This window comes from Tiliqua scincoides, chromosome 8, assembly GCF_035046505.1.
Source record: "Tiliqua scincoides isolate rTilSci1 chromosome 8, rTilSci1.hap2, whole genome shotgun sequence".
NCBI lineage: Eukaryota > Metazoa > Chordata > Lepidosauria > Squamata > Scincidae > Tiliqua > Tiliqua scincoides.
Window position 1 is genome coordinate 8,466,130 of NC_089828.1, and position 13,221 is coordinate 8,479,350.

Sequence of the window (13,221 nt, forward strand, 5' to 3'; positions counted from 1 at the left end):
AAAACAGCAATGACTGCCTGGCTCGGCAGGCAGCAGCTCTGCACACAGCCCAGGCAACTGTCCATGCGCTGATATCAGCATGCTGTGTTGGGCAATTGCCAGGCCTTCTGGTTTCTCCCCTCCCCTGGTATCTTCCCAGGCATGTCTGTTGGTGCACTGGCAGAGCAGTCCCCATCAAAGAAGGCCTGGCCTCAAACACATCTCTGCCTTTTATCATATATCTGAGCCCATCATAATTGAGGCCTTGGCCAATGACCTGGACTAGCAGTGGCTCAGCTAGGTGGAGGCAGCTGGATGGGTGGCCAGGGCTAGGGCATCCCAGTGATCAGTGGCCCCTGAGGGAACTCCGCACCCCTACACAAAGGTTTCTACTATGACTCCGCATCTCCTGGCAGGCGTATGTGTCTTCTTTATCATAGCCCTGCGCAAAATGCTGACTCCTCTGTTTAAAAAGGGAGGGGGGAAAAGATTATTCCCTGCAGACATTTATTTTCATGGCAAAGCCATCCATGAGCAACTCCATACACGTATATTAATAAGCCCATTGAAAATAAGGAGCACAGAAGGAGGCATGGCCCAGCCCGAATCTGCCACTTTACTCCCTTTGCTGCACAAGGGGCCAGCCAACCCCCCATGAATGCACAGATAGCTCACTGCTAGCCCTCTAGGGCTCTGTGCAGCAGGGCTTCCCTGGAGGGGGACCTAGAGTTGGGCCTCAGCTGGGTCCAAGTGCAATGGCATGTAGGGAGGAGGTGGTCCTTAAGATAACCAGGGCTCCATTCAGGGCTTTCTGGGTTAATTCAAACCAGCGTCATGAAGAGAACCCAGAAACAGCAGGTTCCAGTATGGGTGAAAAAGCACCGGTGTGAAATGCCCCAGCTGAGCCATTCCAGGCAGCCCTCTCTGGTCATGGTGTTTTTGCCCCATTGGACATCTCTGGACACCAATCAAGGGCAGCACCAATAAGGGTAGCTTGTCTTGTCACAGCAAGACAAGCCACGCAAGCTGTATTGCCAGGCCTGCTGCGGAGCAGTTCACACAAGCATCCCCTCACTCAGCAGTCTGTCCCACAGAGGCCTTGCTGATGGCCGGATGTGTGCACGGCCTCCACCAAGAAGCGCAGTGTGACTCACACACTTCAGAAGCTCTGTGCTTGCTCTTCCCTTGGGCCTCGCCTGGATCCTGCGTGGGTGAATGCACAAAGGACCCCGTTCCTGACAGGGTCAACCCTTTTTAAAGGCTCTCCACGTATGTTTGGCCTGGATGATGCATCTCTCTCACTGAACTGCTTCCCACATGGCTCACTGGGGAGCCCAGCTCTGTGTCCTGGGAACATGAGTTGCAAAGCAGTATCTTACTTAGTCTGGGCCCTGTTTACCTCCAGAAGGCCTAGAACTCCCTCCCATGCCTCGCAGCTGCAGTAAAGCTATCAGGAGAGCCAGAAGAATGTGGTGACATCATTCATTGCCACATGACATGAAAGGAGCACTGTGCACAGTGTGTCTGTCTTGAACTGGAAAGACCTGCTGGGTGACTGTGGGCCAGTCACTCTCTCTCTCCGCCTGGCCTACCTCACAAGCTTGAGGTAGCTGATGGCGAAAAAGATTTTTTTTTCTTGTATTTAGTTTACATTTGCCTTATATTTTGGCCCTTTCCCAGAGTTAAAAAGCATTAAGTTTCAGGCCCCATCTTGTCTGCATCAAACCACCATTCCCTTTGGGCCCCAAATTACTCCTGTGAGATCAGGAAAGGCTTATCAGGGAATATGGATGTGGACACTGCAGCCAGCACTCTTTCTCTGGGAGCATCCTGGGCTTCCCTGAAAACCATCACCAGAGAGATCTGCTTCCTTCAACCAGCTGCCCTTTTTCCTGGCTGCCCCTATGCTTTGGACTCCTTCCCAGGGTCAAACTCAAGATGAGACAGGAGCTCCCCAAGGATATGAAGCTGCTTTGTGCTGTCAGGCCCTTGGTCTGCCTGGCTCAGGCCTGTGTGCACTGACTGGCAGCCTTGATCCAGGGCTTCTTTCCTTCCTGGTCGTGCTGCCAGGGATAGAACTGCTGGGCAGGAGGTCTGGTCTAGAGGGTAGAGCCTCCATTTGCCTGAAGATAACATCCACAAGGTCGCCAGTTCGAGGCCACCGGCACCATGCGACCTTGAAGCAGCTGACAAGCTGAAGCCGAGCAATTCCATCTGCTCGGAGTGTGGGAGGATGGAGGCCAGAATGTGAAGCCAGATCAGAATGAAACACCTGAATGTTGTGGTTCTTGAAAGAAAGAACCTTCTTTCAATTGTAAAAATCCCTATTTAAGAAGGGATTTAAATAAGCCTGCCTATGTAAACCGTCTTGAATAAAGACCAAGAAAGGCGGTATATAAATTTTAAGAAATTTTTAAGAAACTGCTGGGCCTTCTATGTTCAAAGCACGGGCTCCGCCACTGAGCTGTGTTCCCATTTTTGTTTAATTATCTTTAAGGTTAATTTTGGTTTTGTTTAATTATTTTGTTTAAATAATGTTTTTGTTTGCTAAAGGATTCTTTTTTTTTTTTTAATTATCTTTAATCAGGACCATCATGCTGGAGAGTTTCACCCTCTTTCTCTGTGCCATTTTTCCAGTGAGAATTACCCCCTAAAAAGCCCCCCTCCAAACACACACACACACACTTCCCCCCAGTTGCCTGGGTTTTGAACTCAGTTGTGGCCTCTAGGATTAGCCATCAGCTGCCGCATGGTGCAGGCACTGCAGGTTCTGGAAGAAACGGCCCACAGGCAAATGTGGCCTGGGTGGCTGTTGTCATACAAGGAAGAGCATTCAGCTGGCGCCCTGCTCCTCTGCCAAATGGTGAGGCTGCTGTGTTTGCGCACACAGAGAGCGCAGCGTGGATGCCATGGAACTGGCAGCGGTCCGGCCAGCACAGGCACATCCCTCTTGGAGCTCTCCGTATGTCTTTCTGAAGTTCTGTCTCGTCTGCACAAGACCCTCCCTTTGGCCAGGACTTTTGGGGCTCATGAAAGGCAACACTGGGACAGTCAGATAAGGAGGGTCTGAGGCAGACATTGGAACCTCCACACTTCCTGTTTTCTTCAAATGAACTGCAAGGGAGGAGCCAGGTAAGTCTCTGCCCCCCCCCCATCTCCGGACCCTGCTTCTTCCTCATGCATCCTAAAGGGACATAATGAGGAATGCGCAAGGTGGCACAGATCACAGAGTGATACCACTGCACCCCCCCCTCCCGTGGGTTCTTTGGGTGCAAGCTATGGAGAGCTGCTTTCTCAGCCACTCCTCACTCCCTCCTTGCATGGTCCACTTAAGTTGAAAGGGAGGAATGGCGCAGAGTGAGTACCACAGAGTGGAGTGGAAGCTTGGCTCAGGGTGGGCCAGAGAGAGGCAGGGTAAAGGGAACCCTGGACCTGCCGCTCCTCCACCCTTTTTCTCTGCCACTGAGGAGAGCCATACTTCATGGCTAGGCCAGCCCTGGAGCTGCTCCCTGCTGGTCCATGCAGACAGCACTGAGCAATGGGCAGACAATCCCCTTTCAGGCAAGGCAGTTTCCCGTGTCCCCCACAACTTCCCGAGTTTTCCCCACAACTCAGCTTCCTGAGTCCCCCACAATCAAACCACTAGCCTTTCTGCTGCTCAACGCCAGTTCCTGGGGGAAGCGGCAGGCACAATTTCTCTGTTGCTCCCACCTCCAGGAGCAGCAGCCGGAGGGATTGGAAACGGGCAGCTGCCTGCGCATCTGTAGGCAGGGGGAAGGAGGCACATTAATTTTTCATGGCCCCGACAGCACTGCGAAGCGCTTGGCATGCATCATGTCAGTGCCGACCTTGAGGCAGCTTCCTCTTCCCCTCTGAGAGTTCCTGGCTGCCATCTGCTTCCTAGTAGCTTGTCTGTGATGGGCGGGCAGCTCACCCTCTCATCAGGAGGAAGACAGGAACAGAAGCATGTGGATGTGGGAGAAGCCGTGGACATTATATATCTGGACTTTCAGAAGGCGTTTGACACGGTCCCTCACCAAAGGCTACTGAAAAAACTCCACAGTCAGGGAATTAGAGGACAGGTCTTCTCGTGGATTGAGAACTGGTTGGAGGCCAGGAAGCAGAGAGTGGGTGTCAATGGGCAATTTTCACAATGGAGAGAGGTGAAAAGCGGTGTGCCCCAAGGATCTGTCCTGGGACCGGTGCTTTTCAACCTCTTCATAAATGACCTGGAGACAGGGTTGAGCAGTGAAGTGGCTAAGTTTGCAGACGACACCAAAATTTTCTGAGTGGTGAAGACCAGAAGTGATTGTGAGGAGCTCCAGAAGGATCTCTCCAGACTGGCAAAATAGGCAGCAAAATGGCAGATGCGCTTCAATGTCAGTAAGTGTAAAGTCATGCACATTGGGGCAAAAAATCAAAACTTCATATATAGGCTGATGGGTTCTGAGCTGTCTGTGACAGATCAGGAGAGAGATCTTGGGGTGGTGGTGGACAGGTCGATGAAAGTGTCCACCCAATGTGCAGCGGCAGTGAAGAAGGCCAATTCTATGCTTGGGATCATTAGGAAGGGTATTGAGAACAAAACGGCTAGCATTATAATGCTGTTGTACAAATCTATGGTAAGGCCACACCTGGAGTATTGTGTCCAGTTCTGGTCGCTGCATGTCAAAAAAGACAGAGTGGAAATGGAAAAGGTGCAAAAGAGAGCGACTAAGATGATGGCTGGGCTGGGGCTCCTTCCTTATGAGGAAAGGCTATGGTGTTTGGGCCTCTTCAGCCTAGAAAAGAGACGCCTGAGGGGGGACATGATTGAGACATACAAAATTATGCAGGGGATGGACAGAGTGGATAGGGAGATGCTCTTTACACTCTCACATAACACCAGAACCAGGGGACATCAACTAAAATTGAGTGTTGGGCGGGTTAGGACAGACAAAAGAAAATATTTCTTTACTCAGCGTGTGGTTGGTCTGTGGAACTCCTTGCCACAGGATGTGGTGCTGGCGTCTAGCCTAGATGCCTTTAAAAGGGGATTGGACAAGTTTCTGGAGGAAAAATCCATTATGGGGTACAAGCCATGATGTGTATGCGCAACCTCCTGATTTTAGAAATGGGTTATGTCAGAATGCCAGATGCAAGGGAGGGCACCAGGATGAGGTCTCTTGTTATCTGGTGTGCTCCCTGGGGCATTTGGTGGGCCGCTGTGAGATACAGGAAGCTGGACTAGATGGGCCTATGGCCTGATCCAGTGGGGCTGTTCTTATGTAAGCAGGGGACTGGAGTGGAGCAACCCAAGGGGGCACCAGATCCCCCATTAGGGGGCATCCAGAGCCTCAGTCCCCACACTGGAAGGAAGCTGCAGCGCATGGTGCTGAATCTGAATTGCATATATCTTCTATGCAAGGTATATCAAAGAAATGGCTTCTGTGGCTGAGACAATGATGAGGAGAGTTGAACCTGGCTGGCCCAGGCCACAACTGGAACCCTGTGCTCAGGACTCTGGCAGAAACGGCCCTTTCCTTCCCCCATTGTCTGTGACAGTTGGGGCCATTTCACTGCTTGCCTGAGATCCAAACAGTGAATGAATTTCTCTGCATTCATTGCCAGTGTGATCACACTCGACATCCTTCCACTACTAAGTGGTCCTGCTACATAGATATGCCTCGCTCAAGTGATCCATCACTGTTGCCAAATTACAGGATGCAGAGAATGAAATTAGCAGCATAAACTATGGATGTAAAATTCATTTGAAATTCAATTTGGAAGCAACATTAGCTTTCAATTAGTCTGCCCAACAGTTGGAAGTGGGCCTCCTTTTTTCCTAACAGTATTTAAAACAAAACAAAAAACAAATGACAACAGAATGCCACTGAGATTTGTTGTGAAACTTGTTCTCAGTTCAGCTGGAATCCTTGTTTATGTGTGTCTGTCTGTATTTTGGTTTGGAGACATTGAATTTGTGCCTTGTGTGTTGAAGGGCCATTCGAGACAGACTCCTTGAGTGTTCTGGTGCTTCCAAAGGGGAAGAGATTGTTGGGGGTGGGGGTGGGGCTTCAGTAGCACCAATGGAAGCAGGCAGCACTTCCCTTCCGCAGCTCAGTGGGAGACATTTCCTCCTGACCAAAAGTCACCTCCCATGGTCATGGAGATGCTTCGGTCCCTGCCTGCCTGTCACCATTCTGTGGAGAGGCCTCTCCTGCCTTCCCTTGTTATGCAGAAGACAGGGCATGGCCACTAGGCCTTGAGCTGTGAACAGATGCACCTGCTGAGATGCCTCCCTTTGTCCACCATGGAGGCATAGATGAGGAGACTCCAGGCCTTGGACAACCAGCTTGGCAAAACCCACATGCTGTGCAAATGTTGCTGCACCTGCCCAGGAACAGGAGAGCAGCTCAGGGAGGCCTCCCTTTGTCTTGCTGCTTCTCGTTCCTGATATTTTTCCATCTGTTCCACCTATCACTCCCAGATCGGAGACAGGCAACCTTCTTCTCCTTCTGTGTAGAAACTCAAAGTGCCATAAAAACAAAAGGGGTGTGTGTGTGTGTGTGTGTGTGTGTGTGTGTGTGTGTGTGTGTGTATTCACTCTGCAAAGCACCTTGCAGGTAGAGGACACTGTATAAACCACATAAATATTTGACTCTGTGGCTGTGCCGAGGCCTCCGTTCCTCTGAAATAGAGATTCACAGGAATGATCCACAAAGGAGCTCCTGAACTGTGCACACCTCCGGCCATCTGGGATGGCTGCCTGCAGTGACATTCAGAATTCACAATGAAGCCTCAGGTGTGCTTCTGTTTGCTGCTGTGGTAGACCCCTTTTCAGTCATGATTTCCTGGAGCTTCCCAGGCACTTTGGGAAATGTGCTTTTTTTGCAGACAAATTCTTTTCTGATATTTTGTTCTTGCACACTCCCCTAAGGACGTCAACAATTACGCACAGTGAACAGCAACTCACAATATTTGGTGCAGAAGTGAGTGTGGCAGTTCCGTTCTTCTCTTGGACTTTGATGCAAAACACAGACACGTTGTTGGGCCTGTAAACACGCAGCAGACTGGCTCTGGCTTCCAGGAACACCGGAAATTGATTATCTGTCTTCTCGGCTTAAGCTTTGCTTTCCTGCCAAAGATCTCTGTCAAACAGTGACAGGCAGACGGTGTGGAGTAAATGCAGGCTGCTTAAAAGCTCTGAGGAAGCCCGTCTGTAGCTGGTGATCTGGGATGGTCCTTTGTCTCCTGTTATGACATATTAGCTATGCCGTTTGAAGTGAACATCATAATATTTCGCTGAAGATCAACCTGGCCCTTCATCAAGTTGCTTCTCTCCTGTCATGAATTCGGCTGGGGCACCTCTGCTGGATGGCTGCCAAGGGAAGAGCAATTATTGTGTCAGGTGCAGCTTTGACCAGGGGAATTGATTGCCATGCAGGGGTCAGAGGGGTGTCCACATTTTCTTGCTTATATAAATCCATGTTTGGGTGCTGGTGATTACTTTTTATGCCTTGCAAGGTTTATGGCCAGCCTCCCTGTACATGACATGCCTGCCCCCATAGGTCAGCTGAGGGGCTCACCTATGGGAGCTGCCACTGTCAAAAGTTGGGAGCAACGCAAGGTAGGACCTTTTCCATGGTGGCACCCTACATGTGGAACTCCCTCCAGCTGAAATTAGGTTGGCCCCTTCTCTGCAGGTTGAAAACCTTTCTTTTCTCTCTCTCTCTCTCTCTCTCCCCCCCCCCTCCAGTCTGGGTGGTGTCAGTGTCCATTTAGCTTGGTTTCTTCTTTTTCTATTATTACTGAATTTTTTGTTTTGCATTTTAAAATTCTGTTGTTTTTCATTATAACAAGAGCCACCTGGAATGCCTTGTCTTGATGGGAAAAGGTAGGATATAAATAGCTGAAATTAAAAAAGAGTTGCCCAGAAGCATTTGGAAATGTTTTCAGTTTCAGTCACTGGCCTCACTCCTGGGTGTTTGCAACTTTGGGCCACTGGATTCTGATATGGCCAGCAGTGCGGACTTAAAAAAATGACTGGAGGCAGAAGAAAGCACCCTGGGATTACCCCAACTCCTCCCCTTCCTCTCTCTGTTTCCCTCCCACCTCCTCTCACCTGGAGCTGCCAGGGTTGTTCCTGAGAGGGCTGGGAAGGCTGCTGCCTCTGCTCTGGTCTCTGCCTTTGGGGGGTGGGCTGGCCCTGCCCACCTGGGTCCTGTAGCTCTGCTGCGCTTTGCCGCCTACAGGAGTGCCTAGGCAGCATATGGGGAGGTGACCCCATGTCCCACCAACTTCCTCCCTGATCCTCTGGCCCAGAAGCCTTCTCCCTGGGTAAGTTGGGGACTCGTGGGAGGAGTCCTTTCCAAGGTGCTTTCCAAGGCTGCTCTTGCAAGAGATGCCCTTGACCATTGCAGTTGAGCCTTGGCACCCGCTCCTCCCTTCTGTCCCAGCACTGTCCTGCTTATTCCCCTTTCCCTTTTTGTCCATACGTTTAAGCTGTGAGCCACCTTGGGCGCTGCACTGGGAGAAAGCAACATATAATAAATGCAATGAACAAATGGATAACCACATGCTGGGAATATGCATTGATGGAGCTCCACTCCTGGGGATTTGAGAACTGCCCCTCCCTTGAGGGGGTCTGGCAGGGGTTAAGATGGTTTTGCTTCATTGAGGGCCCACTCCTGTCCAACTTTCCAGCACCGATGCAGCCACAATGCAGCCCTGAGGTCAGGGAACAAACATTCCCCTACCCTGGGGAAGCCTCCGTGACTGCCTCCCCCACAACAGGATGCAGTGCACGCCTCATTGGTACAGCTGCATCCATGCTGGAAAAGTGGATTGGACTGGGCCCTTAGACTTTTCTGTGCAGTTGGGGGGTGGGGATGGGCGACTTTCCCGCTGTTGTGCGCCGTCTTCTATGGCCACCTTTCAGCTGTTTTATGATGTGCTCCTGACATGGCCTGCACTGTGCAGTGCCTGCTCTTTGGTGACAATTTCTGACTGCTGGTTTATCATGGATGCTCTCACTGCTTTTGTCTTGCCAGTTTTCTGTAATTGCTGGGGTTTTTCTTTATGCTGTGTGGGCTGTTTTCATATTGCATAATTTTATAACTTTGTTGATTTGCAGTTTTAAAAAGTGATGTATTATTTTGTTGCATTGTGATCTGCCTTGTGTGCCCAAGTGTGGGGGAAAGCAGCACAAATCTATTACAGAAATACAAGAAACAGAAAGGATTAGGCTCCCTCCATCACGCTTGGCTTGTGAATTTCCCTGAGGCCACCATCAGGAGACAGGAGGTCATTGGGACAGTGGGTCCCGGCCAAGCATGGCAAGTGGCCTGTCCCCATGTCAGTGGGCCCCCTGCGACGATGCCAGTGGCGTGTCATGTTTTGCAGTCAGCGCAGTCCAGTCACAGAGAGCAAAGGGCGCAAATGGGAAGGCAGCCCCTGTTTTGGAGTTTATTGCAGGAATAAAATATTAACTACTCTATTATTCCTTTATTGCCTGGTATTGAAGGCTGGAGCTCTTTGCAGAGTCGATCAATGGCCATGCTGGAGCTCTTTCTGTCAGCTAAATCAATTAGCAAGTTCTAAGCAAGCAGGGCTAGGGGAGTTCAGGGGGACCGAGCATCGCTTCTGGTCGGCCTTTGCTCTGCACCTGGCCAGAGAGAGGTGGGTTTGAGGTGCTCTTGCAGCAAGCACCCCCTGCTGCAGCTTCCGAGGTGCAGCCTGTGTGGCCCCTCCCAGGAGCCATGATTCCCTGAACACTGTGCTGGCAACCCCACCACCTGAGCTGTTCACTTTGGGGCCTCTGGCAGAACAAGAGGCCATCTCTGGGCTAGTCAGAGATTCCGAAGGAAATCAGAGGTGCCCCTCATTCAGCAGCTCTTGTTGCCCCGACTTACCTTGTAGCCTGTGCAGCTTGGAGCTAGCTCCCTCAGAGACCTGGCAGCAGATCTGCCTCTTTAGGGGTCTGGGAGCAATGCAGGAGGCACAAAGGCAGTCAGTTGACTGCTACCTCCTGTCACGTTGCCCAGAAAATCACTCCTGCCTTGGGCCTCAGCTTGTCCGGCAGCCTCCCTTGGCAGCCTCCCATCCTGCATACTGGAGGTCTGTCCAGCACGCCACAGCTGCTCAGTGGATCTCCTGGCTCTTTCTTGGAGATTTCCCTGTATTTCACCCACAGTGATGCTTCCTTGATAGAGACAGTGTGTGGTGAAAAGCAAACCACCGAGGCATTGCAAAGCAAAACCAAAAGCCTCACAGTTCCAAACCTTTATTTGGGGGAAAAAATTTTCCAACATTATTTTTAATTGTAAGGTCTTGACTAAGGAATGAATCTCTGGAGTTGTTGAAGGGATGTGAACTTTGGATAGTAATGTATACAGTGAGGTCACAGCAGACGTGTAAAGTTGACAGTGTATGACTTCACAGGAGTAACAGAAGCAAAACACCCCAGCCACAGCTGTCTGGTCCAGTGTTCCACAGCTGACCCTGCAGGGCCTGGTGTTGCCACCTTGCCTTGGATGCACGATGGGTGACACTCTTGTCTGCCTGCTGGTGCCAAGGGGAACATGATTCAGGGCCCAACACTGAGGAGTGGGGGGGGGGTTTCCTCCTGCTCCTTTATGCTTCCTGTAATGCTGCACTGCTTCTGTTGCGAGCTGGAGAAGATGTTCACGCAGCTAGCTGCTGTCTGGCTGCTCGGCTTGCCTATTTCCCAAGGTTGGAGCGCACACACTCCCGGCGACAAAGGCGACACAAGGCAGAAGTCCTCCACCAAACACCTCTTTACTATGTACAATATTTACAACAGCAACAGTCCAAATAGTACAAATGGTACAGGAATCACTGATCACACTGACGTAGCCTTCTGCACAAAATCCACTCTGCATCTCCCACAACCCAGCTTGCTCCTGCTGGAATATATATGAGTGACAGCCAATCAGAGAGCAGTAAAATCTGCAGAGTCACTCTCACTTGGCATGTGCTGCCACACACACACACAGGGGATGCCACCTGGTATGGATCACCAGATATTTCATCATCCTTTGCTCCCAGGATGCTGTGCTGGCTTAGTCAGGCCAAGGCTTCAGGCCTGTTACTATTCAGCCAGTAAATTACCTAGCAGTCCCGGGAATGAACCCTTAACAGCTTCCTAGTAGCCCACCTGGGTACGATCCATGGCCATGCAGTGAGAGACGACAGTCACAGCTGCATCAGTCTTGGGTGGCAAATCGTCCAGCAAGTTTTTAAGTTTTTAGCTACAGGCTGTCAAGCAGAAAGCTCTGGTGAGGGGAGGGGCAGAGAGCTGCGCCAAGGAAACAACAGATCCCTTCTGCCCCCTTTTTTGCTTTGCCGGGAAAGGCTGGCACAGATGGCAACGAGGCCTGGGTTGCAGAGAAGGCCTGCTCTGGAGCTCTCTCCATCCCTTTGGCAACAGAGACGATGCTGCAAATCCAAGCATGTTTGTTGGACACCTCCGGTCGATCTAGCAGCCCATTCAAAAAACACAGCAGGTCTGCAGAAGCTGGGGGTTGAAATACCACCTGAATTCCAGCCAACTACCATATAGTCCTAATTCTCTGTCTTTCTGCAAATGAATATTCTATTTCTTTATTTAAACAATTTCTTCCTTGCCCTTCCCTGATAAAGGAATGCCCGTGGTGACTGGCAGCAAGGTTAGAGCCATTTGCATATTATGCGGAACTGGGGACAAGAATTCTGGAGTGTTCCAATTTGATGGTGGTGGAGGAAGTCATATTTCTTTCCTTTATTATAAATGCACATATAGTATTTATAACCATACATAAAAAAATTTTGTTTTCAGTTTTCAAGCAAAACAAGTGCCCTGTTTTCACTTGTCTTCTTAGATGGCCATAGTTTTGAAATAACAACAACAACAACAACAACAACAACAACAACAACAACAACAACAACAAGGTATTTATATACCGCCTTTCTGGTCATTGGATTACTCCTCTGACTTTATTCAAGGCGGTTTACATTGGCAGGCGTTTCTAAATCCCTCCAGGGGATTTTTACAATCATAAAGGTTCTCTCTTTCAAGAACCAACAACATTTCAGAATGGATCTTCCTGGTTTGGTCTCAGTTCTGACCTCCAGTTCTCCCACGCAGGCTGACAAGCAGCTCCATCTCTCACATGGAGGGCAGCCAAGACGCTTCTTGCTCATACCAAGAGCAGGTGGAATTACTCAGCTCGGCTTGTCAGCTGCTTCAAGATCTTGCCATTTTCTGTCCTCGAACTGGTGATCTTCTGATGTTACCTTCAGGGTAAGGGAGGCTCTACCCTCTAGACCAGACCTCCTGAAATGTGCTTCTCCTGCATAAAAATCCCCTGCATGCAGGACATTTGCATATCAGGGAATGACCTATGCTTTAGCCCATCTATTCTCAAATTTTTTAGCAACGGAACCCACTTTTCAGAATGACAGTCTGTTGGGACCCACCAGAAGTGATGTCATTAACCTGGAAGTGGTGTCAAGGCATCATTAATTTAGACTTCAAACCTAAGCCACGATTGGCCAAAGGTCCCATTACACAGCATGCTCATGATGTTATTTTGCATAACTTGAAATTCAAACATTCCAGCTCAGAAGTTAAAGCAGAATGTATGTTTGGATCCTTCCCCAACCACACAGCCCTCTCCCCTTTCCAGCATTCCACCTTCCCATCTGTTCAGGGCAAAGCATCAGGCCTCTCTCCCACCAGGAGCCCACCCTGCCCAGCAGTTCTGCATGCTATATTTTCTATTTTTAATGGCAGCTGGACTATGTGCCTCACCCAGTGGCTTCTCCTGCATAAAAATTCCCTGCATGTAGGGTATTTGCATAACAGGGAAAGGGCTATGCTTTAGACCAGTGGTTTGTAATCCACAGTTTGTGAAGGGCTGCTTTAGCAGGAGTGAAGCAGAAAAGCAAATGTGGTTGGCTGCTCAGGATATAGTTGCAATAACTTCAATGTTTAAAAACAAAAACTTTCTTAGTGGTTAGATTTTGCTTCCTCCTCCTGCCTTGAACCCTTAAGAGAGACAAAAATAGGAAACAGGAGGCTGTTGGCACACTCAGGGCATCCACCCACAATGTTGGGCTCTCTTCTTTCCTGGTGTTTAAACTCACAAGTGCTGGGTAGTTAACAAGAGTATACTGTATGAAAGGGGTGCTCAATAGGTTGATTGTGATCTACCGGTAGATCGCTAGGCAAAATGAGTAGATCGCGGAGCCCTGTCTCTC